At 41.7% G+C, this 21,945-nt stretch overlaps 1 long non-coding RNA gene across 1 annotated transcript; it reads left to right on the forward strand.

The window, feature by feature from the left end:
• Positions 1-214: 214 nt before the first annotated feature.
• Positions 215-21,497, forward strand: LOC129395591 (uncharacterized). The gene is made up of 3 exons (XR_008622943.2): positions 215-312; positions 10,295-10,385; positions 18,233-21,497. It is a non-coding gene; the product is annotated as an uncharacterized LOC129395591 (long non-coding RNA).
• The last annotated feature ends 448 nt before the right edge of the window (positions 21,498-21,945 follow it).

Consider the following 21,945-nt stretch of genomic DNA (forward strand, 5'->3'; position numbering starts at 1 on the left):
CATAACTCCCAGCATGCCTGGCCAGGGACGCGCCTCTCTATCCTTCCCCCCGCCCCCCCCCACCCGGCGCGTTAAACACCGCCCCAATCCCTGTGCATCCCGGGATTGTAGTTCGGTAGCCTTGCGATCGACGTGCTGGAAACCGTTTAAGGACTATGACTCCCAGGATGCCATGCCAGGGAACCCACCCTGTTGACCTTTCCTCCAGGGCTGGGCACCGCCCCTAAGCCCAGCGCATGCTGGGATTATAGTCCGACTGTCGCGACAAAAAGGCTGGGAGTGGATCTGAGACTACAGTGCCAACACTACGGGGTAAGTTTCATCTTCTCTGAGACTACAGTTCCAACACTACGGGGAAAATTTCATCTTCTCCTCCGCCCCTCCATGTTTCCAGTGCAATTCCTCCCTGCTGTGGGGAGCCTATCTGTTCCCAAACTTCTGCGTGCGAGGAGACAGCATGGCCAGGGCAGGTGGTCTCACTTGTAATTGTGACACAGTCTCCCCACGTGCCAGTTGCACGACTGTGTGCCTGAAGTTTGATTTTTCTCTGACAAGATAGAGCCCGGGAGCTTCCGACAGCCTGCCCAGCATTGCCATAACGCTTGCTCGCGGAGAGCTGGGCGCGCCCAGACCTTTGCAGGGCCCCTCCCTCAGCCCCGACCCTTCTCCTCGCCCCTCCCCTGCCACGCCCCTTTCGACAGCTGGAAAGTCATCTACCTTTAATAACAGTCATCTTTGCAAAAAAAGAAAAAAAAAAAACTCTGAGAATAACCTATCTTCCATTCTATTTACTATTTATTTCCATAGTATCCATAAATAGTAGCAATTAGAAATCATAGCAAGTCAAGCAAAATTCCTGCCTTGACTGTTTCATAAACCACGATATGGCCTTGCTGTGGTTTTATTTGTATTTTGTTTTGTATTTATTGACCTTTTGGATATAAATATTTAGGTATTTGGATAGTTTTTGGAAGTATTCCGCTATTAGTTTTTGATTTGCTTTTGTTCCCTATTTAATTTTTTTTTTTTTTTTGTCTCTCCCTTCTCCTTAGACTCAATCATTCCACAGGTCTCGAGAACTCTGTTCATTTCCTTTAAACTTTTTGTACTTTTTTATCCCCAGACTGATAATTTCTATTGCTGTGTCTTCTGTTTTAAATCTGTGGACAAACTCAAAATTTTTTTTCATTTCCTTATCTATTTTTTTTTTATATATAAGTTCATTTCTTTGCTGAAGTTCCACATCTGTTTGTTTATGAACAGAATATTTTCTTTTTTCCCCATGAACATATTCATAAAAACTGCCTTCAAATTCTTGTCTGCTGATTGCAACATCCTAGGATAGCTTCTACTGCCTGCTTTTGATATTGTGTATGGATTACATTTTCACGTTTCTTTACAAGTCTTATGGATTTTAAAATTGTGTACTAGAAACTATAAATGACAATTATAGATAGAAACTCTGGATTTTGTTGTTTTACCTTGAAGACTTTTGTTTTATAAACAGGGTTCATTGGGCTAGTGTCAAACCAATGCTTATCTCCGCTACAGTGGGCATAGCTGAAATCTTCATTCACTTGTTAAACACATATGTCATATATGTATTATGCATAGGCGTTTTTCTAAAATAATATATTTTATTCAAGTTTCATCATCGTTATTTGTGAGAGTTGAACAAGCTACTCCACAGTTAGTGGAAGTCAGAACCTCAGTTTTATTTGATTGTAGTATTTTATATAAACGAAATTATATAGTATGTATACTTGTACATCTATTTTCTTTCTTTCCTTTTCTATCTTCTTTCTTTCCTTTTCTTCTTTCTGTCTTTCTTTATCTCTTTTCTTTCTCTTTCTTTTTCTCTTTCTTTCTTCTTTCTTTCTTTCTTTTTCCTTCCTTCTTTCTTTCTCTCTTCTTTTTTCTTTCTTTTCTGCAGGTTGGTGTGCAGTGGCATGATCTGACTGCAACCTCTGCCTACCAGGCTTAAGATATCCTTCCACTTCAGCCTGTTGAGTCACTGGGACCGCAGCCTTGCACCACCATGCCCGGCTAATTGTTTTGTGTTTTTGGTAGAGACAGGGTTTCACCATGTTGCCCAAGCTGGCATGTCTACTGTCTTTTATGCAACATTACATTTGTGATATTCACCCACCATTTGCAAGCAGCTATAGTCTGTTCATTTTAGAAAGTAGTTTTTACATTTTAGTAAAATATGAAAATACATAAAATTAACCATTTTAGTATTGTTTTGTGTGTGTGCAGTTTAAAGAAATTAAATACATTCACATTGTTTTGCAACGATTGTCCACGTTCATAAGGAACTTTTTTTCAATCTTTTAAAACTGAAGATCTGTACCCAGTAAACAGCACTCCCTTCCCATTGCCCTTTGTGTAGTCCCTGGGAACTACTCTTCTACTTTGTGTTTCTATGAACTTAACTGCTCTAAATATCTCTTATGAGTGGAAACATACAATATAGCAAAAAAATCATGAGGAAGAATAATGTATACTATATAACATATGTTTATCCATTTTAAGAAAAATGCTAGCAGAGATCAGGTCATGGTGATTATAGAGAAAGGTAGGTAACAGTGAAAAGGGGATTGGGTGCATTAAATTTACGACGTGATGCCTCAAGTGCCAGAGCAGTGAGCTTTCTGCCCCACTCGCAGGGCTGGTCAATGGTGCGGCTGGGACCCTATTCGAGCAGCCTGACTTCCAGAGCCCATGCTTAGTACAAACTTCAGTGAACCATGAAAGCAATTCCAACAACAGGCACTTAAGGGCTCTGAGATTTTATCACAGCCTGTTCTTCATGGATAGCAACTTCAGAGAAGAGTGACAGCTGTGAGGTTCCAGAAGCCACACCTCAGGTCCCCCAGTTCCTCCCCAGCAGCTGGGGTCCAGCTGCAACAGGGCCTGATGCCGGCCAGGGAACCATGGCCACAGGCTGTGTGAGGCTGGCGGCAAGACAGGCTCCCCTCCTGCCCTCTGCTCATCTGCTAGGTCTTTGCCTTTTATTCTGATTGTGCTGCTCCAGGCTTGGAACCAAGCCAGAAATTCCTCTTGAGTCTGAAGATGATGATTGTTTCCAGCTATCTGGAACCGCTGCATCTCCTGGAGGACTTTAATCTTCTGGAGACAGAGGGAAAGACAGGATGCTGACAGGGCCTGGGTGAGAGACTCTGTAGGGGCCTTATAAAAGAAGAAGGGAGCAGGGCTGGTCTATGGGGTGTTTCTTTTAAGAGGCTGTCACCTCTCCTCCAATATCATGCAGCCCTAACTTGTTCTCAGAGTTGAATGTAAACAGCCCTCCCTCTAGGAACTTGTCATCAACTTCACTCCCCGGACTGCACCCTGCATTAGGATAGGTCTCCTCCTTCTCTGTGTATTACTCCCTTTCAATAAATCTTAGATGTGGAAGACGGGACCAGGGAATGTCCTGCCCAGGGTGATTTCTGATTTCCACCTCCACCCTCCCGCAAAGTGAGGACTTCAGCTACTGCTCACCTTTGTGTTTTTCTGGGTTTTGATCATATTTCTCTGGAAGACAGAAAGCCAAAGACCATCAGAAAGGTCCGCTGGTCCATGAGTAGCCTCCATTTCCTGGGATTTCCAAGCTTCACCACCAACAGAGCCACCAGGGTCAGAGAATGTGCACAAAAGAGGCCTTGCAGCTCTGCAGCTTCACTACTCAGGGAGTGGGACTGATGGCTGCTGTTCAGCCTCCATCACTCATGAGTAAAATACCCTGTTTACGGGGTGGGGAGGGCTGTGAGGCCCTTGCAAGAAATTTTGGCAAGGACTGAGATCTAGGAACTCAGTTCAAGACTCTCTTCTCCCAGACCTCAGGATCCTGGTCCCTGACCCGTCTGCTCCAGGCTCACTCACATCCACACACTCCTTCATGGCAATGTCCAGCATCACCAGGTCAGTGAGGAATGTCTCCAGAGAGGGCATGACACCTGCACCATCAGAGTGGTAGTGGTGAGGAGCACCTGCTCTCAGGTGCCCACCCAAGTCCTGTCCCCTGAAATCTTATAAACCCCTGCCTCCTGGCGCCCTCTACCTAGGTTACCCACTTGGAGTAGCTGAAAACCCTCAGCTCTCTTTTCCCAATTCTCTATGTCTTTCCATTAGCTGTCCTCTATGGCCATTAACCTCACCATAATTACCTCCTTGGTGGGATTTTAATAAGCCACAAGGTCATGTGGTCCCTGGCTCCACCTGTTTTAAAAGCCACAGGGAGCCCAGCTCTCCCAGGCCTTCCTCTGGTCTGTCTAATGAAGGTGTTTTAGGCACTGCAGCCCCAGGAGAAAAGGGCTGGAGTAGAAAGCCCCTCTGCTTTTTTGATTTGGAGGTCTCCAGCTGGGAGAAATAAGCTCTGTTCTCTGAAACCCTGGAGCCCTTCCCCACTACAGGTACATTCACCTTCTGCTGTCACAGCTTCATCTGGGCTCTCTGGGGCTCCGCTACAGGGTAGACAACTTATAGGTCTCCATCTGCTAGGATGAGGGACAAGGTCAGTGAAAATATGCTTCTTTCAGTTGTGCCTCAGCCACACTAACCTTGGACACGGATAAGTGGCCTGAGTCAGCTTGTCTAGTGCTCTGACCACCTCCAGTGAGCTCTGACTCTAGACTCCCTCCCAGGTCCAACACTCCCTGGATGTGTCATTTTGGGCATGCAGTCGGGTTTCCCTGAGCTCTTTCCTCAACTGGAAAGTGTGGTGGGAACCAACTACCTCACAAGGCCTCTTAACACCTCGGTTTCATGTGGCTGTCATGATTGCTGTCACCGTCATCCCTCTCAGGATGAGCCAGACACAAGCACCCTCAGATTCTCTTTCTCCCTGAGCCCCATGATCGCCTTGTGAGGCCTGCCCAACAGGCTCATCATTCCTACATTTTCCACATAAGAAAACAGAGGCCCAAAGGGGCAATGACATGCCAAGGACCCCGCAAGAGAGGCCAACTCCTCCCTCAACCTGGAGGGACTGTCCCAGCTGTCCTCATCCAACACCCTAGCATCACCACTGACCAGCATTGCATCTTCTAAACTCTATGAGTGACAATATTCCCAGCCAGGCCCTGTGGTGGTGGACATGGTTCTGAGAATTGGGAATCTAAGGTGGAGGAAAAGTTAAATATTTAATATGAACTCAATTGAACATGGGCACAAACAATGGTCACCAAGTCCTGGAACAGGTTGTATGAGCCCCTTGAGGTATTCATCCAGCGCTGTTTCAGAGAAACCTTTCAATCCATTCCTATACGTTAGTGATTGAAAAAACAACAGATAATTGCAAAAACAAGTCGATCTTTTGTGTTCCTTGAGCCCAGTTGTGAAGGGCACCTGTGACTGCGCCTCATGCCAAACAACTCATTACGAAAAGAGCTAGGGTTCCAGACTGTGCCGAGGTTTCATGAGACCTCTCCTTTTCTGTACATGGACAGGTGGCCGACTCTGGAGCCCAGGCTTTTGCTTCCCAATCTGGTAATGAATCCTCCATAGTCTGGTGAGTGTAAATATACATATATATATGTATATAAATGTGTATATATACATATATAGATGCATATATATGTATATATATATAAAATATACATATAAATATACATATATATATTTTCTTTCTCTCTTTCCCATTGCAATTTGCTTATTATATTATTTGCTTATCATGTCTGCATTGCCATACACTTGGGATAAAGGCTGTTTATCCTTAAAACTATTGTGGGTGCCTTTTCTTTTCCCCTCGTGCCTTTCCCACACAGGAGCGCAGGTGATGGAATCTCGAAGTGACCTCACTTCCTTAGTTACAAACTCAAAGGAAGTTGAGAACTCTGGTAACCTGGAGCCCTCATTCTAGAGACAACCTTGTATTTACTAAGGAGAGTGTGAAGACAGCAAGATGTTCTCCTACTATGTCTTGAATTTCTGAGGCTCTCATCTCAGGAAGGCTTGAACTGAGAAACTTATTTTTATGATGGAGACAGTGCTCATTCTGCACCACTGGCTCTTCTGGCCATTTGGAAGGGGTTACCCATGGATAACACAAGGCCATCCATGGCAGGCCTATCCAGGCCAGGCCTCACCTTTGATATCATCTCGGTAGCCACACACCCCTCCTCATCGCCACGTCTCGTGGGAAAGAAAGAGATAATGGGTCCTTTCTTGACAGGAGCAGGTTTCCATATATTGGGAGGCTAAAATCCTGTCAAATTTACACCACAGGTTACAGCTGGCAGGAGGGGAAGGTGAGTGCTGGGGATCACCTTTGTCTGTTCAGATGTTTATTCTAAGGCTTCAAGCTGTCATCTTGTTTTCTCCCTGGCTGGAGGTCTATGCAAATGCTCCTATGTGCCTGATATGGGGAGTAGACTTTCTAACTGGAATTTCCTCTGCGGGGAAAGCCAGGATGCCATTGATGCCTCTTGGCCAGGCTTCCAGGCACTCTCTTTGCAGAACTCTATTCAGGAGATCCCTGAGGAGCTGTTTGATGAGTCCAACTACTCTATCTCATTGAACAAAAGGCAGGTGCACCATGCCAACAACCATGGCCCGTGCTAGTCTGGAGTCAAGGTGGGCACAGAGAGGTCTCCAAATGGAAAAGACCAGGGAAGCCCAGGACCATGACCCAAATGTGAGGATTCCCCAGAAACCGTTTAGGGCTTTCTCCATTAAGTACCCACAGTTCCTTCCCAGAGGAATCTGGCCTCCATTAGTCCATAATGGCAACTTAGGTGCACAGTAACCAGTCATATGCTTGCAGGAATGTCAAAAGAAACACTTCTGTGTTGTTTTTACTTTACATTAGGTTGTGAGTATCTTTGCATGTTGCTATTATTTTTATTGTTATATCTACCCACCCCAGATACTTCCTGTAGCAGGCAGCTTCATTGCCTTGCCAGACCTTCTCTAAGTCTTAGAAGTTCACACTGTTACCAGAGAGAGGTTTTACCCAAAAAGTGGGAGTTATGCAAAAAGGTCTTATGAGACTCTATACATGTGTCTCCCAGAGCCCACCTCTATAGCCTCATCAGGACAGGAGATTTGCCCTCATATGTCTTCATAAGATTCCATAAGTGGAGCCTTTCCCTCAGTAATTTAGCCTTTTAATACTGGTTGAGCCTGACATAGTAAATTCTATTTCCACTTTAGCCATGTTACAGGGAATATACTTTTTGTTGTTTTTTTTTTTTGATACGGAGTCTTGCTCTGTTGCCCAGGTTGGAGTGCAGTGGCACAGCCTCTGCTCACTGCACTCCGCCTCCTGGGTTCACACCGTTCTCCTCCTTCAGCCTCCTGAGTAGCTGGGACTACAGGCGCCTGTCGCCATGCCCAGATAATTTTTTTTCTGTGTGTGTGTGTGTTTTTTTTTTTTTTGGTAGGGACAGAGTTTCACCATGTTAGCTAGAATGGTCTCCATCTCCTGACCTCATGATCCACTCGCCTTGGCCTCCCAAAGTGCTGGGATTACAGGTGTAAGCCACCATGCCTGGCCGCTACAGGGAATATCTTATCTGTGTCCTAATAGGCTGTAACAGTTTGCTATGACTTCCGTAATACAGTACCACAGGCTGAAGTTCTTTAACGACAAAAATGGAATGTCTCACAATTCTGGAAGTTAGAAATCCAACCTCAAGCTACTGGCTGTGTGGTTTCTCTGAGGTCTCCATCCTTGGCTTGTAGATGATCATCTTCTATCTCTGTGTTCACAAGATCTTCTCTTGTGCTTTTCTGTCCTTCCTGCCTCTTCTAATAAGGGCTCCAGTCATCTGGAATTAGGATGCACCCCAATTAATTCACTTAACTACATTTGCAGAGGCTATATGTTCAAATATAGTCACGTTCTGAGGCACTAGGTGTTAGGACATGAACATATAATTTTTAGGAAGGGAATGCAATCTAGCTCACAACATTTACTAATCCCTTGTAGATTATAGTCTCCCAGGAAAATGATTACTCAGTGAAAGAGTGGGAAAGTGTAAAGTTTTAATAGGTAAAGCCGGAATATATTCCAAAAGGGTTGTGAAAGGTATACTGTAAATAGTAGTTTCTGAATTTATCTACTTTTGTGTATCCAGACCCCCTTGGATGTTAACATTCTTTTAATTTTTTTGTCAATCTGCTATCTATGTGGCAAAAAATTATGTTTCTATTTCAATTTTTCAACTGATATATTTGAGTTACCTTTCAGTTGATTTATACCTATTTGGATTTTCTGTTCCCTCAGTTAACCTGCTCAATTCCTTGGCCCTCTGAGGGGTTTCTCTCACCTTGGAGTCCCCGAGCACTGACACCTTTGTCAGGTGTGGGGTTGCTGTAGTTGTTTCTCAAGACTCCTTTTAAGGTTTTAAAAGACCCAGTTAAGTTGCTTTAAGTCAAAAGGGTTGTCTTAGGGTATCTTGTCCTGTGCCCTGTCTCTAAAATAGAAAGAAAGTGAGGCTTCCCCATGCCCTTTCCTCTATGTCAGGGACAGACATAGAGCCTCAGGTAGCTTAAAGGGAATTTCATGCAACCCTCACCGTGGAAGATTCTCATTCTTACCTGTGTTTTTCTGAGCAGCCATTTGACATCACAGAGCCTTGTTTTCTCATTTGTAGACTGAGAATGTTTTTTTGAGAATTCTCTGGGATAATGTTCTTCATAAAGATTATTAATACAAGTGGGTGCTGTTATCTTACAGCTGATATGATATCGTGAAGGCCTTGAATGTATTCATGGTTTAATTATTCTCTACCTGCACATTAAGTTTGATATCAGAGGCCTAAAATCTTTTTCACCATAAACACCCATGTCCTCCACATGCCCAAATCTCTGAAGGATGGGGATTTCCTGATCTGAGCTCCACATTCCAGGCCTCTGGTGTTTCATGGTCTTGCCATGAAAGGTCTTGTCCCCTCCCCAAGAGGAAATGAGTCTATTCTGAACCTAGAGGTGTGAATGATGCCAATGCGCCAAACCAGGCACAACGGAGAAGCTGACAAAGTCCCTGACAGCACCTTCCAGGGTCAAACTCTCTTCTTCTTTAACATTTTTCTCAACTTTTACCAGGACTTCCCCACCACTCTATAGTTTCTGGACCAGCTGTGTAGTAGTTGAGCATATGTCTTCTCCAAGGCACAGTGGTGACTCTGCCAGCTACTAACTGTGTCTTAGGATACCAGTGCATCTTTATCAGCCTCAATTTGCAGTTGCAATTCTCTATAGAGAATTGTAAAATGAGCCTCTGTTCTGTACGAGAGACGTGCAAGGGGAGAAGAAAACACACACACAAAAAAACCTTTAAGGGTAAACAAGCCTTATCTCATGCAAATGGCAGTGCAGCTATAATAAGCAAATTGCAATGGGAAGGGGAGAAGGGAAACATATATACATATTTACGTTTACCAGACTGCAGAGGATTCATTACCAGACGGGGAAGCAATAGCCTCGACTCCAGAGTAGGTCACCCATCCGTGCACAGACAAGAAGAGGTCTTATGAACTTTCGGCGTGGCCTAGGGCCCTAGCTCTTTTTGGAATGAGTTGTTTGGCATGAGGCCCAGTCACGAGGGCTCTTCACAACTGGGCTCAAGGAACATGAAAAGGTTAACTTGTTTTTGCAATTGTCTGTTGTTTTTCAATAACATATAGGAATAGATTGAAACAGATACTTCTCCAAAACAGTGCTGGACGAATGCTTCAAGCGGCTCATGCAACCTGTTCTGGGACTTAGTGACCATTGCTTTTGTCCATGTTCAATTGAATTCAAATTGAATATTTAACTTTCCCCCACAACCTTATATGGTTTTTGTGAGAAATGAATGGCATAAAACATGAAAAGTGGATCCCTAATGCTTGGCTTTGTGGAAAGGCTGCTGGGGCATGCTCTGATTGTTTGTATTTATTATTTTTTTTCTCTTCTTTCACCCCAGAAGGTCTTTCATGTCACAATGACTCATGTCCCTCTATAATTGGACAATTATATAGAAAACAAACATGTTCTTACATTTGTAAAGGGCGTTTGAGCTTCCTGTTAGCTGAACTTTGTCCTTGAAACAGAGAGATCCTGTTATCTCTCTGAGTGTGCCCCAGGCACACTCAGACATAGCTAAAGAGGTTGTAGTTAGGGCTTATTTATTCATCACGTATATATAATGCAGTTTTCAGACATTTGGCATAATTCAGTGAAGACAGCAGATGACAGTTCCTGGGCCACAATTTACTTCAGGGAGTCAGACACTGAGAGTGGACATCATAAGCAGGTCATGTTCACGGAACGTGAGATCTGACGTTCTCATGCTCTTCTCTAGGAATGGATGCACCTGTCAGCTTCTGATCAGAATGACAGACCCAGGATCAAGCATAACATTTAAATAGATGAAGAAAACTTTTTTCCAAAAGGTAACATCGCTTTATGATAAAAATTCTCAACAAATTAGGTGAAAATAAATTCACTTCAAAGTATTAAAGGCCATGTATTACAAATGAATAGCTGGGTGGACAGATGTGCCATAAGGCAAGGGCATCCGCTTCCCTAGATACATATCCAGGGGCACAGAGAATGAGCAGTTCCAGGGTTGTGCTTCACCTGAGGTCCTCTCCAGGTCGGTTTCAAGAGGACAGGACTGTGGTTCTGCATCCACCTCTGTGGAGAGCTGGAAGTAAAACGAGCTATGCTCCACCTCAGCCTAATGTAGACAATGGCTACAGAAAAGACTGTTTTCTTCCTCATAAATAGGGGTGCTCGAAGTGGGTAACCTCGATTGTTTCACATACTCATAAGTGTCTGCCAGCCTTGGTTCTTCATTGGTGAACTAAGACTCTTTGCTCTGAGACTCTGCAAAAATGCTTCTACTCCCTGAGGCCCTTCAAATCACGCAGAGGCATGGCCACTCCAGAGGGATTTTGGGTAGATAAAGATGGGATAGAGCTAAACGTGCCACAGCACTGGACCCTGACTCTGAAGTCACGGGAAAATGCCAGTTCCTGTTGGGTTTTCGAGCTCCTCATTTGAAAGTCGTTTTAAATAATTTCCCTGGATAAGGGGAGGGTGCCTCATGAGTAAATAGCACACCCCAAATGGTGGAGGCAAAGAGAGGGCAATGGAGGATTCCAAGGTCACTCATTGTACTTGGAGCCTTCTGATCCTGCTCCTTTGTCCCCTGGAACTCTAAAGAGTCAGTGTCTTGAGGACGCAAAAAAATGGTACCTGATTTTTTTCCATAATGTTCCTGCATGGGGCTGCAGTGTTAGTGATGGCCTTGAGGTGGTTACAGCCTGCTGTGTTTCTGGTGCCTATTGAGATTTGCCGGAGCAGCTGGAGCAAGTAAGAGTCACACACCTCATGTTATTATCGACAGTTTCCACATTGCCCACTTAGCCAATCTCTTTTCCCTTGCACTCACCCTTTGCCAGCTACCTTGGTGGGCCCAACATGTAGCACAGAAAATGATTACATCATGGCTGCATGCCCCTCTGAGGACAGAACAGTCTGAAGACAGCTCGACAAAAGCACTAAAGCAAGTATATATAAAAGAAAAGAGCAAGGACTATCATATAAAGTAGAATGTTGAGAAGAGCTGCAAAGTCATTGCATGTGGGTACCCAAAGGCCTCACTGAGGTGATCTTTAATCCATGATGAGAATGACAACAGGGAGGCATCTCTGCACAAGAATGTGTCAGCGAGAAGCCACCCTTGGTGAAGAGTCTTACAGGTGTGAGTTTGGCAGAGATTAGAAAGGGACCAATATGGTACAGACAGCCTGAGGAAGAGATAAGCAGAGGCATGGAGAATCCTGGGGCTCGGGAGATGAGGCTAGATATCTGCTCCTTCTGACAACATGGCCCTAAAACTTAGCACCTTTCAATAGTATATACTATATCACAATTTGTGTGGACCAGAATCTGGACACAGTTTAGTTAGCTGCCTCTGCCTTCACGTCCCTTATGAGATTGCGGAAGTGATCTCAACTGAAGGTGGACCAGGAAAGCATCAGACTTTAAGCTCATGCTTGTGAAAATTGGCAGGGTTAAGTGTAGACTGAGAGCATGACCTTACTTCTGTCTACTGGCCTGAGCACTCTCTCCGTTCTTTGTTATGTGCGTCTGTACATAGAGCATCTCATAGCATTGGAGCTTGCTTCCTCTGTTCGAGGAATACAATTGAGAGACAGAATTAGGCAAACAGGTTCACACAAAAAGAGACAGAAAGAAAGGGAAAGACTGAGGAAGCAAATAGGAAAAACCCAGTAGGAGGAATAATGACAGCTTTAAAAAAAATCTTGAGAGTTACAATAATTTGTATTAAAATTGTAACCCCCCGTGTAATGCTATAAGGAGATAGGTTGTAATTAACTCCTGAGGTTGAGGCCATGATGATTGAGATTATTGGCTTTATACAAGAAACCCCAGGGGGATGTCTGTCTCCTACCAAATGAGAATAAAACTTGATGTGTGCAGTCTGAAATTCAGAAGAGTCATCACCAGAGCTCAACCATGCTAATACCCTGATCTCAAGTTTCTAACCCCTAGGAGTGTGAGAAATTAAATCCTGTTGTCTATAAGCTGTCTAGTTCATGGTTCTTTGGTATAGCAGCCTGAACTAATACAAAAGTCATACACTATTGTGTATTCCATTCGACAAAAGCTGAATTTGTGCCTCCAAACTATCAAAAAAAAAAATAAAAAAGACTTTAAAAATTGGATATTTAGAATGAAAGATAAGAAACAGCTTGTTGAAACACTTACGTTTCCTCTGCTTATAAGATTTTTAAAAATTGGCTGGAATTTGTTGGAACCAATATGGTCAACTGAAGTCCATGGAGAATGAGTTTGCTGATGTTAGAGCCCAAATTTCCACTGCATGTTTCATACTAACTCTCCCTGAATATTCATGTGACCTGTGAGGAAGCAAGAGGAGCTGACTGTGCATGTCTCATGACTTTCCATATTACTACTTTTCTTCCAGCAATCCCCTCCTAATCCAGAGCCCACTTCTTAAGCTTTTTTTAATCAACACCTTAAAGCCTATGTAAGAAAACCGATTTGAGCTGGACTTCTATCTCCTGTTGGCCAACCTACAACAAGATGCCATTTTTCTCAAAACCCAAGTGCCATACTACTGACATCAAGCAGTAGGCCATTTTGTTTAATTACAAACTGAGTCACTAACCACCTAGTGCTGGGAGACTTTGTGAAGGCTTTCCCCAACATAGGTGAGATAAGGCACATGGATATAATTCTATATATAATAAGAAGGCACTAGAAAGTTTAATGCTTGTATTAGTCCATTCTTATACCGCAATGATGGAATACCTGAGACTGGGTAATTTATAAAGAAAAGAGGATAATTGACTCACAGTTCCTCAAGATTGGGTGGGAGAGGCTCAGAAAACTTCCAATTATGGTGGCCAACAGGTGAAGTGAGTGAGAGCAGGGGATATACCAGATCCTTATGAAACCATCAGATCTCGTGAGAACTCACTATCACAAGAGCAGCATGAGTAAAACCCGTCCCCATAATCCAATCAACTCCCCTCAGTTCTCTCCCTTAACACCTGGAGGTTATAATACAAAATAAGGTTTGTGTGGGGGCAGACAGCTAAACAATATCAATGCCAGAGGATGATATCTACATTTAATTTCAACCTCATACTTCAGTTTCAGAATGAAACTGAAGCCCAGTGGGGAAGTGACTTTCCCAAGATTACACTGCTAGACCCCAGGCCTACTTGAGTTGTGGCCCATGCTACCTCACACCTATTCTCCTAATGCTTCCACCTCTAAGTGTGTGTGTTATTTACAGGTGAAACCACACAACGATTTTTATGTTTTATCTTATATACCTCTGATACATTCCCTAGGAAGTAGATAACATTATCCCCACTGTGCACGCTAGGAGGCTGGGGAAGCCTCAAATACAGAGTGACTTTTATTAGGTCCTAGAGATGATAAGAAAAACAAGGTTATGTTCCAGCTGTCTCATATCCTGGAACCCAGGCTGCATGTAGGCCTTTCCAGGGAATTAAGGGGAAGTTGTGTTTGCATAACTGTGTACAAATAAAGAGTTCACATGGAAGAGGAGACTGAGCAATCAGTAGCATAGTAGGGCCTTTGGGTAGGTCTTACAGAAAGAAGGGGCCCAGTGGATGGAACCTTGAAGAGTTTAACACACTTTCCTGGTGACAGAACCCCACAGCAGTTAAGAAACCAGGAACCCACATTCTTGAGACAGCTCTGTATTCACCTCTGTTGGTGAGAGATGCTCAAGAGAGTGAGATGTCCTTTCATTGTGCCCTGATAATTCTGAGTTCTAGCCTTACAAAGGCTCAGTGTAAAAACCTTGTCTGATAACACAGATATCAACTCAGCCCTCATTCCTGATACCCCTGGCCATTGGCCAGGTGCACCTACAGATAACACAGAGCAGCCCAGGACAGGTCCATCCAGGGCAGGCCTCTCTCATCATCTCATCTGGGCAGCCCCATGCCACTTCTCAGTACCATGAGTTGCCGTATGGACAAAAGGGAGGGCACTCTTCTTGGGCAGAAGCAGATTGTCAGGTGTTGGAACTCTTGTGTGTCTGTTATGTTCATATTCAGGTCATAGCTGGCAGAATAAAAATAAGAGAGTTGGGGACTGAGTCTGTGTACTCAGATGTGAATAGCAGGACTCTAACCTGTTCTCTGGTTTCCTTCCTTGCTGGAGATTTATTTATTTATTTATAATTTAAGTTCTGGGATACATGCACAGAATGTGCAGGTTTGTTACATAGGTTTACATTTGCCATGGTGGCTTGCTGCACCTGTCAAACTGTCAGCTAGGTTTTAAGCCCCACATATATTAGGTATTTGTCCTAATGCTCTCCTTCACTATGCCCCCTGACAAGCCCCGATGTGTGATGTTCCCCTCCGTGTGTCCATGTGTTTTCATTGTTCAGCTTTCACTTATGAGTGAGAACATGTGGTGTTTGGTTTTCTGTTCCTGTTATTTTGCTGAGAATGATGGCTTCCAGCTTCCTCCATATCCCTGCAATCTAAGGTCTCTGTTCTGTTCCTTCGGTCTATATATCTGTTTTGGTACCAGTACGACTTCCTCTCTTCCTATTTGCATACCCTTTATTTCTTTCTCTTGCCTGATTACCCTGGCCAGAACTTCCAATACTATCTTGAATAGGAGTGCTGAGAGAGGACATCCTTGTCTTGTGCTGGTTTTCAAAAGGAATTCTTCTGGCACTTACCTATTAAGTATGATATTGGCTAGGGGTTTGTTATAAACAGCTCTGATTATTTTGGGATTTTTTCCGTCAACACATAGTTTATTTAGAGGTTTTAACATGAAGGGATATTAAGTTTTATCAAAGGCCTTTTCTGCATCTATTGAGAAAATCCTGTGGTTTCTGTCACTGGTTCTGTTTATGTGATGGATTACATTTATTGATTTGCATATGTGGAACCAGCCTTGAATCCCAGGGATGAAGCTGACATGATCATGGTGGATAACATTTTCGATGTGCTGCTGGATTTGGTTTGCCAGTATTTTATTGAGGATTTTTACATCGATGTTCCTCAGGGATATTGGCCTGAGATTTTTGTTGCGGTTGTGTCTTTGCCAGGTTTTGGTATCAGAATGATGCTGACCTCATAAAATGAATTAGGGAGGAGTCCCTCCTTTTCAATTGTTTGGAATAGTTTAAGAAGGAATGTTACCAGCTTCTCTTTACACTTCTGGTAAAATTCGGCTGTGAATCCATCTGGTTCTCAGTGTTTTTTTATTGGTAGGCTATTAATTACTTCCTCAATTTCAGAACTTGTTATTGGTCTATTCAGGGATTCAACTTCTTCCTGGTTTAGTGTTGGGAAAGTGTACATGTCCAGAAATTTATCCATTTCTTCGATATTTTCTAGTTTATTTGTGTAGAGATGTTTATAGTATTCTCTCATGGTAGTTTTTATTTCTGTGGAATCAGTGGTGATATCCCATTTATCATTTTTTAATGTGTCTATTTGATTCTTCTCTCTTTTCTTTTTTATTAGTCTAGCTAGTGGTCCATGTATTTTGTTAATCTTTTCAAAAAACCAGCTAGTGGAATCATTGATTTTGAACAGTTTTTCTTGTCTCTATCTCCTTCAGTTCTGCTCCGATCTTAGTTGTTTCTTTTCTTCGGCTAGTTTTTGAATTTGTTTCCTCTTGATTCTCTAGTTATTTTAATTGTGATGTTAGGGTGTCGATTTTAGATCATTCCAGCTTTCTGTTGTGGGCATTTAGTGCCAGCATATCCCCCCTTAAAACTGCTTTATCTGTGTCCCAGAGATTCTTGTACATGGTCTCTTTGTTCTCATTTGTTTCAAAAAAAACTTAATTTCTCCCTTAATTTTGTTATTTACTCAGTAGTCATTCAGGAGCAGGTTGTTCAATTTCCATGTATTTATGCGGTTTTGAGTAAGTTTCTTAATCCTGAGTTCTGATTTGATTGCACTGTGGTCTGAGAGACAGTTTGTTATGATTTCCATCATTTTGCATTTGTTGAGGAGTGTTTTGCTTCCAATTATGTGGTCAATTTTAGAATATGTGCTATGTGGCCTGGAGAAGAATGTATATTCTGTTTGTCTGGCATGGAGAGTTCTGTAGTTGTCTATTAGGTCCACTTAGTCCAGAGCTGATTTCAAATCCTGAATATCCTTGTTAATTTTCTGTCTCATTGATCTGTCTAATATTGGGAGTGGGGTGTTAAAACTTCCCAGTATTATTGTGTGGGAGTCGAAGTCTCTTTATAGGTCTCTAAGAACTTGTTTTATGAATCTCAGTGCTCCTCTGTTGGGTAGGTATATATTTAGGATAGTTAGCTCTTCTTGTTGCATCGATCCCTTTACCTTTATGCAGTGCCCTTCTTTGTCTTTTTTCATCTTGGTTTAAAGTCTGTTTTATAAGAAACTAGGATTGAAACCTTGTCTTGTTTTTTTGTTTTTTTTTTTGCTTTTTTTTTTGCTTTTCATATGCCATTTCTGCTTCCCTTTATTTTGAGCCTATGTGTGTCTTTGCATGTGAGATGTGACTCCTGAATACAGCACAACAAAGGGTCTTGACTGTTTAACCAGTTTGCCAGTCTGTGTCTCTTAATTGAGGCATTTAGCCCATTTACATTTATGGTTAATACTGTTATGTGTGAATTTGATCCTGTTATCATGATGCTAGCTGGTTATTTTGCACATTCGTTGATGCAGTTTTTTCATAGTATCGATTGGTCTTTATATTTTGGTGTACTTTTGCAGTGGTGTACCATATTTTCCTTTCCATATTTAGTGCTTCCTTCAGGAGCTTCTGTAAGGCATGCCTGGTGGTGACATAATCCCTCAGCATTTGCTTGTCTGTGAAGGATTTTATTTCCCCTTTGCTTTTGAAGATTAGTTTGGCTGGACATGAAATTCTGAGTTGAAAATTCTTTTATTTAAGAATGTTGAATATTGGCCCCCACTCTCTTCTGGCTTGTAGGGTTTCTGCAGAGAGATCTGCTGTTAGTCTCATGGGCCTCCATTTGTAGGTAACCTGACCTCTCTCTCTGTCTGCCCTTAACATTATTTCCTCCATTTCAACCTTGGAGAGTCTGGGGATTATGTGTCTTGGAGTTGCTCTTCTCAAGGAGTATCTTAGTGATGTTCTCTGTATTTCCTGAATTTGAATGTTGGTTTGTCTTGCTAGGTTGAGGAAGTTCTCTTGGATAATATCCAGAAGTTTGTTTTCTAGCTTGAATCCATTCTTCCCGTCACTTTGAGGTATACCAACCAATCGTGGGTTTGGTCTTTTCATATAGTCCCATATATCTTAAAGCCTTTGTTTAGCTCCATCAGGCCATTTATGTTTATCTCTAAGCTGGTTATTCTAATTAGCAGTTCCTATAACCTTTTATCAAGATACTTAGCTTCTTTGCATTGGGTTAGAACATGCTTCTTTAGCTCAGAGTAGTTTATTATTACCCACCTTCTGAAGCCTACTTCTGTCAATTCTTCAATCTCATTCTCCATCCAGTTTTGTGCCACTGCTGGAGAGGGGTTGTGATCATTTGGAGGAGAAAAGGCATTCTGGTTTCTGGAAATTTTAGCATTTTTGTGCTGATTTTTCCTCATCTTCATGGATTTATCTACTTTGGGGCTGATGACCTTTGGATGGGGTTTTTTTTGGCGGTGGGTCCTTCCTGTTGATGTTGCTGTTGTTTGTCAGTTTTTCTTCTAACAGCAACGTTCTTCTGCAGGTCCAATGCAGTTTGCTGGAGGTCCAATCCAGACCCTGTTCACCTGGGTATCACCAGTAAAGGCTGCAGAACAGCAAAGATTGCTGCCTTCTCCTTCCTGTGGAAACTTCATCCCAAGAGGATACCCGCCCAATGCCAGCTGGAGCACTTTTGTATGAGGTGTCTGTCCACCCCTGTTAGGAGGTTTCTCCCAGTCAGGAGTCATGGGGAACCCACTTGAGAAGACAGTCTGCCTCTTAGCAGAGCTGGTGCACTGTGCTGGCAGAATCCCTCTAGTCAAGATCAGCTGCTCTCTTCAGAGCCGGGAGGCAGGAATGATGAAATCCACTGAAGCTGCACCCACAGCCGCCCCTTCCCCCATGTGCTCTGTCCCAGGGAGATGGAGGTTTTCTGTGTAAGCCTCTAACTAGGGCTGTTACCTTTCCTTCAAATATGTCCTGCCCAGTGAGGAGGAATCTAAAGAAGCAGTCTGCCACAGCCACTTTGCTGCACCTGACCCAGACCTCCCAGCCTCCTTGGCATTGTCAGGGGAAAACTGTCTACTAAAGCCTCAGTAATGGTGGACTCCACTCCCCGCAACTGAGCTCAATTGACCCAGGTCAACTTCAGACTGCTGTGCTGGCAGCGAGAATTTCAGGATGAGGAACGCATTAGCTCTGTGATTTTCATGTCTGTTGCAGGGATTTGACCCATTGTTAGTGCTAGATTTGGAGTCTTAAAAAACAGATTTATCTTACTGAACTCAAAGTACAACTTGAAGATGCACTCAGCTGTTTAGTTAAATTGCAGCAGGAGAAAATGTATCTTTGCAGATCTATTTTTATGTCACTTTCTTTTAGAGATGAAATTGTCTCTGGCACAGTAATTTAACTTAGTCTATGTCAAAAACATAGCCTGAAATTACTCAAAAAATTATGAATAGTGGAATGCATTCTATGTGTTTTCAGATTTCTTCTATGATGTAAAATAAATAACATAATGTTTTACCTTGGATTTCTAACCTCAACCCTCAGCCATTTTCCCAAACTTTTTTTTTTTTTTTTGAGATGGAGTCTTGCTCTGTCTCCCAGCTGGAGTGCAGTGGTGCTATCTTGGCTCACTGCAAGCTCCACCTCCCATGTTCATGCCATTCTCCTGCCTCAGGCTCCCAAGTAGCTGGACTACAGGCACCTGCCACCACGCCCGACTACTGTTTTGTATTTTTAGTAGAGACGAGGTTTCACCGTATTATCCAGGATGGTCTTGATCTCCTGACTTCATGATTCACCCATCTCAGCCTCCCAAAGTGCTGGGATTACAGGCGTGAGCCACCTTGCCCTGCCCCACTTTCCCAAACTATTAAAAGACCTTCTAAGGTGGTTCAGAAGCATTTTTCAGAGGAGATTGTTCCTAATGGTAAAGGATAATAACAGATGGATAAAAATCTCAAATAAATTATGCCTCTTTTTGCAGAAGTGTCACTCTCCAGAGTCTCCAAGATCCAGAGAAGTTCCACGAGATAGAGTAGTTTATGAACATTTAGCAGAGTTGGTCCTGACTGCCGTCTCAGCCTCTTAATAGCTGTGCAACTATAGACAATTTACTGGACTTAGAACAGTTATATAAACCTCAGCTGCAAGAAAACACATAACACTGATTGCAAGAATGGCAACCACTTCTCATTCCTCTCTGATCTGGGCCCTCTGCAATGTATACTTGTGGCTGCTTCCATAGAGGGAAAGATTTTCTTTTCCCAAATCTTGGATCTGGCTGGGCTTATTTACTCTGCCTCATTCATACTTTTTGTTCTAATGAAATAATTAACATGTTTAGCGTCTCATCCCAGCTTTTATCTTGTTAAAACTATATCTTATAATATGTCATCTCTCTTTACTATATTTGGTTATATTCATTCTATTCATTATTCAGCTTTACTAATCTTTTTATCTCTGTTTAGTGTTTCACCTATACATTTTCTTAATTTTTTTATTCTTTACATTCTACCGAGCTGTGATTCAAATATGCTATTTTAATATGGAAAATGGTGGCCTAGTTTTTCTTCAGAAATTTCTTTTTATTTACTTGTGTTCTTCTGTTTTTAACTTGGTTCCAATATTTGGGAAATATCACATTTGAGATGTCTGTAGTCATGTTATTTCTGTGCTTATTCCATTTTCCCTTGGAGGAAGGTGGACAGCACACAGACTTGACATCCTTGTAATCTATCAGTATCTGAAGGGACCACTTTTTTTCAGTTTGATTACTTCTCTGGCTTATTCTCTTGATTTACTTTAGCTTTCATCAAGTGCTTATATATTTTTAAACTGTATTCATTATTTTCATGGTTCTTGTAACTTCTTGAGAACTTTTACTTGTCTACACTAAAATATTTAAAAAATATGTAGCCTTTTCTTCTTAAAGCACAAATATGCAGTGCACACATGAGTAGAATATTTCATAGGCATTGGGCAGCATACAACCACATCTTATGAGATATTCCGTTTCTTCATCAAAACAACTCTCTCAAATATGTAGTAATAGTCACTTGTAAAGGGTAGTTCTTTTGATACTTAAAATTTTATGTGCCTTTTTGAAAATATATACTTAACTGCAGTGAACAGAACTGACCTAGATACAAAGAGAACTACTGTTTTTGTAAAACATTAAGTTGATAGAATGACTTATCTTATTTCAAGTCTTTTGACTCTAGTCACTGTGCTTCCTTTTAGTATGTCCTTGACCTCACAAAAATAATTCGTGGAATCTTCTATTTATTTTATAAATTAATTTAAAGAAACAAAATTTGTGCATGGCTAAATATTACTTGTTGAGTACAATTTAGAATTTCTACTGTCATTTTAGTGTCCTAAAAGATATGACCTGTTGAATTTCTGCTCTCATAAAATGAATGATATCGTTAGGCCTAAACCCTTGCCATTTATTTTCCCCCTCTGTCATACAGTGTGTATCTTTGGTTCACTGCTGAAAAATTTTATTAATTTTTCTCTCTTGCTAGTAATCAAACTTTTGAATAAAGTTATCATTACTTGTCTTTATTTAGTTACTGTATGTTAAACATTTGATTTCTGATGGTCTTAATGTCATTTAATATAATTGTAAATATTTCAATTTGTCATTATTAACAAATTTCTGTGTTATATATTTTAGACTCAGCTATTAATTATATGTGTGTAAATGACTGTGAATAGTTTCTAAAACATTGTAGGGGCTACTAAGTACTAATAACCCTGATTCATTAAAATTTTATTGGTTGTACTATTCTTTATTTACTAAATTATTTTGTAATCTTATTTAAATTTATTCTTTTCTAAATATTTGTGAAAAAGGGGGTAGGCTAATGTGTCATTTTGATAAAACTTCATGTCAAATGATATGCTTCACTGTTTTCTTTTAGATGTAATAGCTTTTTTGACTCAGGCAATGCATGCAAGTATGAAGTATAAAAATTATAGTCTTAATCCTTAAGCAGAGGAAAAACGTGGCTATTTATTGATTGTAACAAAGCTACATTATCCCACATAATACATAAAACTTTCACAAATCTACATTATCCCACATAACAGGCATGCCAGCTGCCTAGATCTGGAAACATGGATTGTTACAAATTAGAAGTAAATAACTTGATAGGCCCAATTTAACAAATGAAGCTCAAGAAGTGGAAGATATAAGACCTATAATAAAAGATTAAATTATTGTAAAAATCTTACCACAAA

Source organism: Pan paniscus, chromosome Y (genome assembly GCF_029289425.2).
Source record: "Pan paniscus chromosome Y, NHGRI_mPanPan1-v2.0_pri, whole genome shotgun sequence".
NCBI lineage: Eukaryota > Metazoa > Chordata > Mammalia > Primates > Hominidae > Pan > Pan paniscus.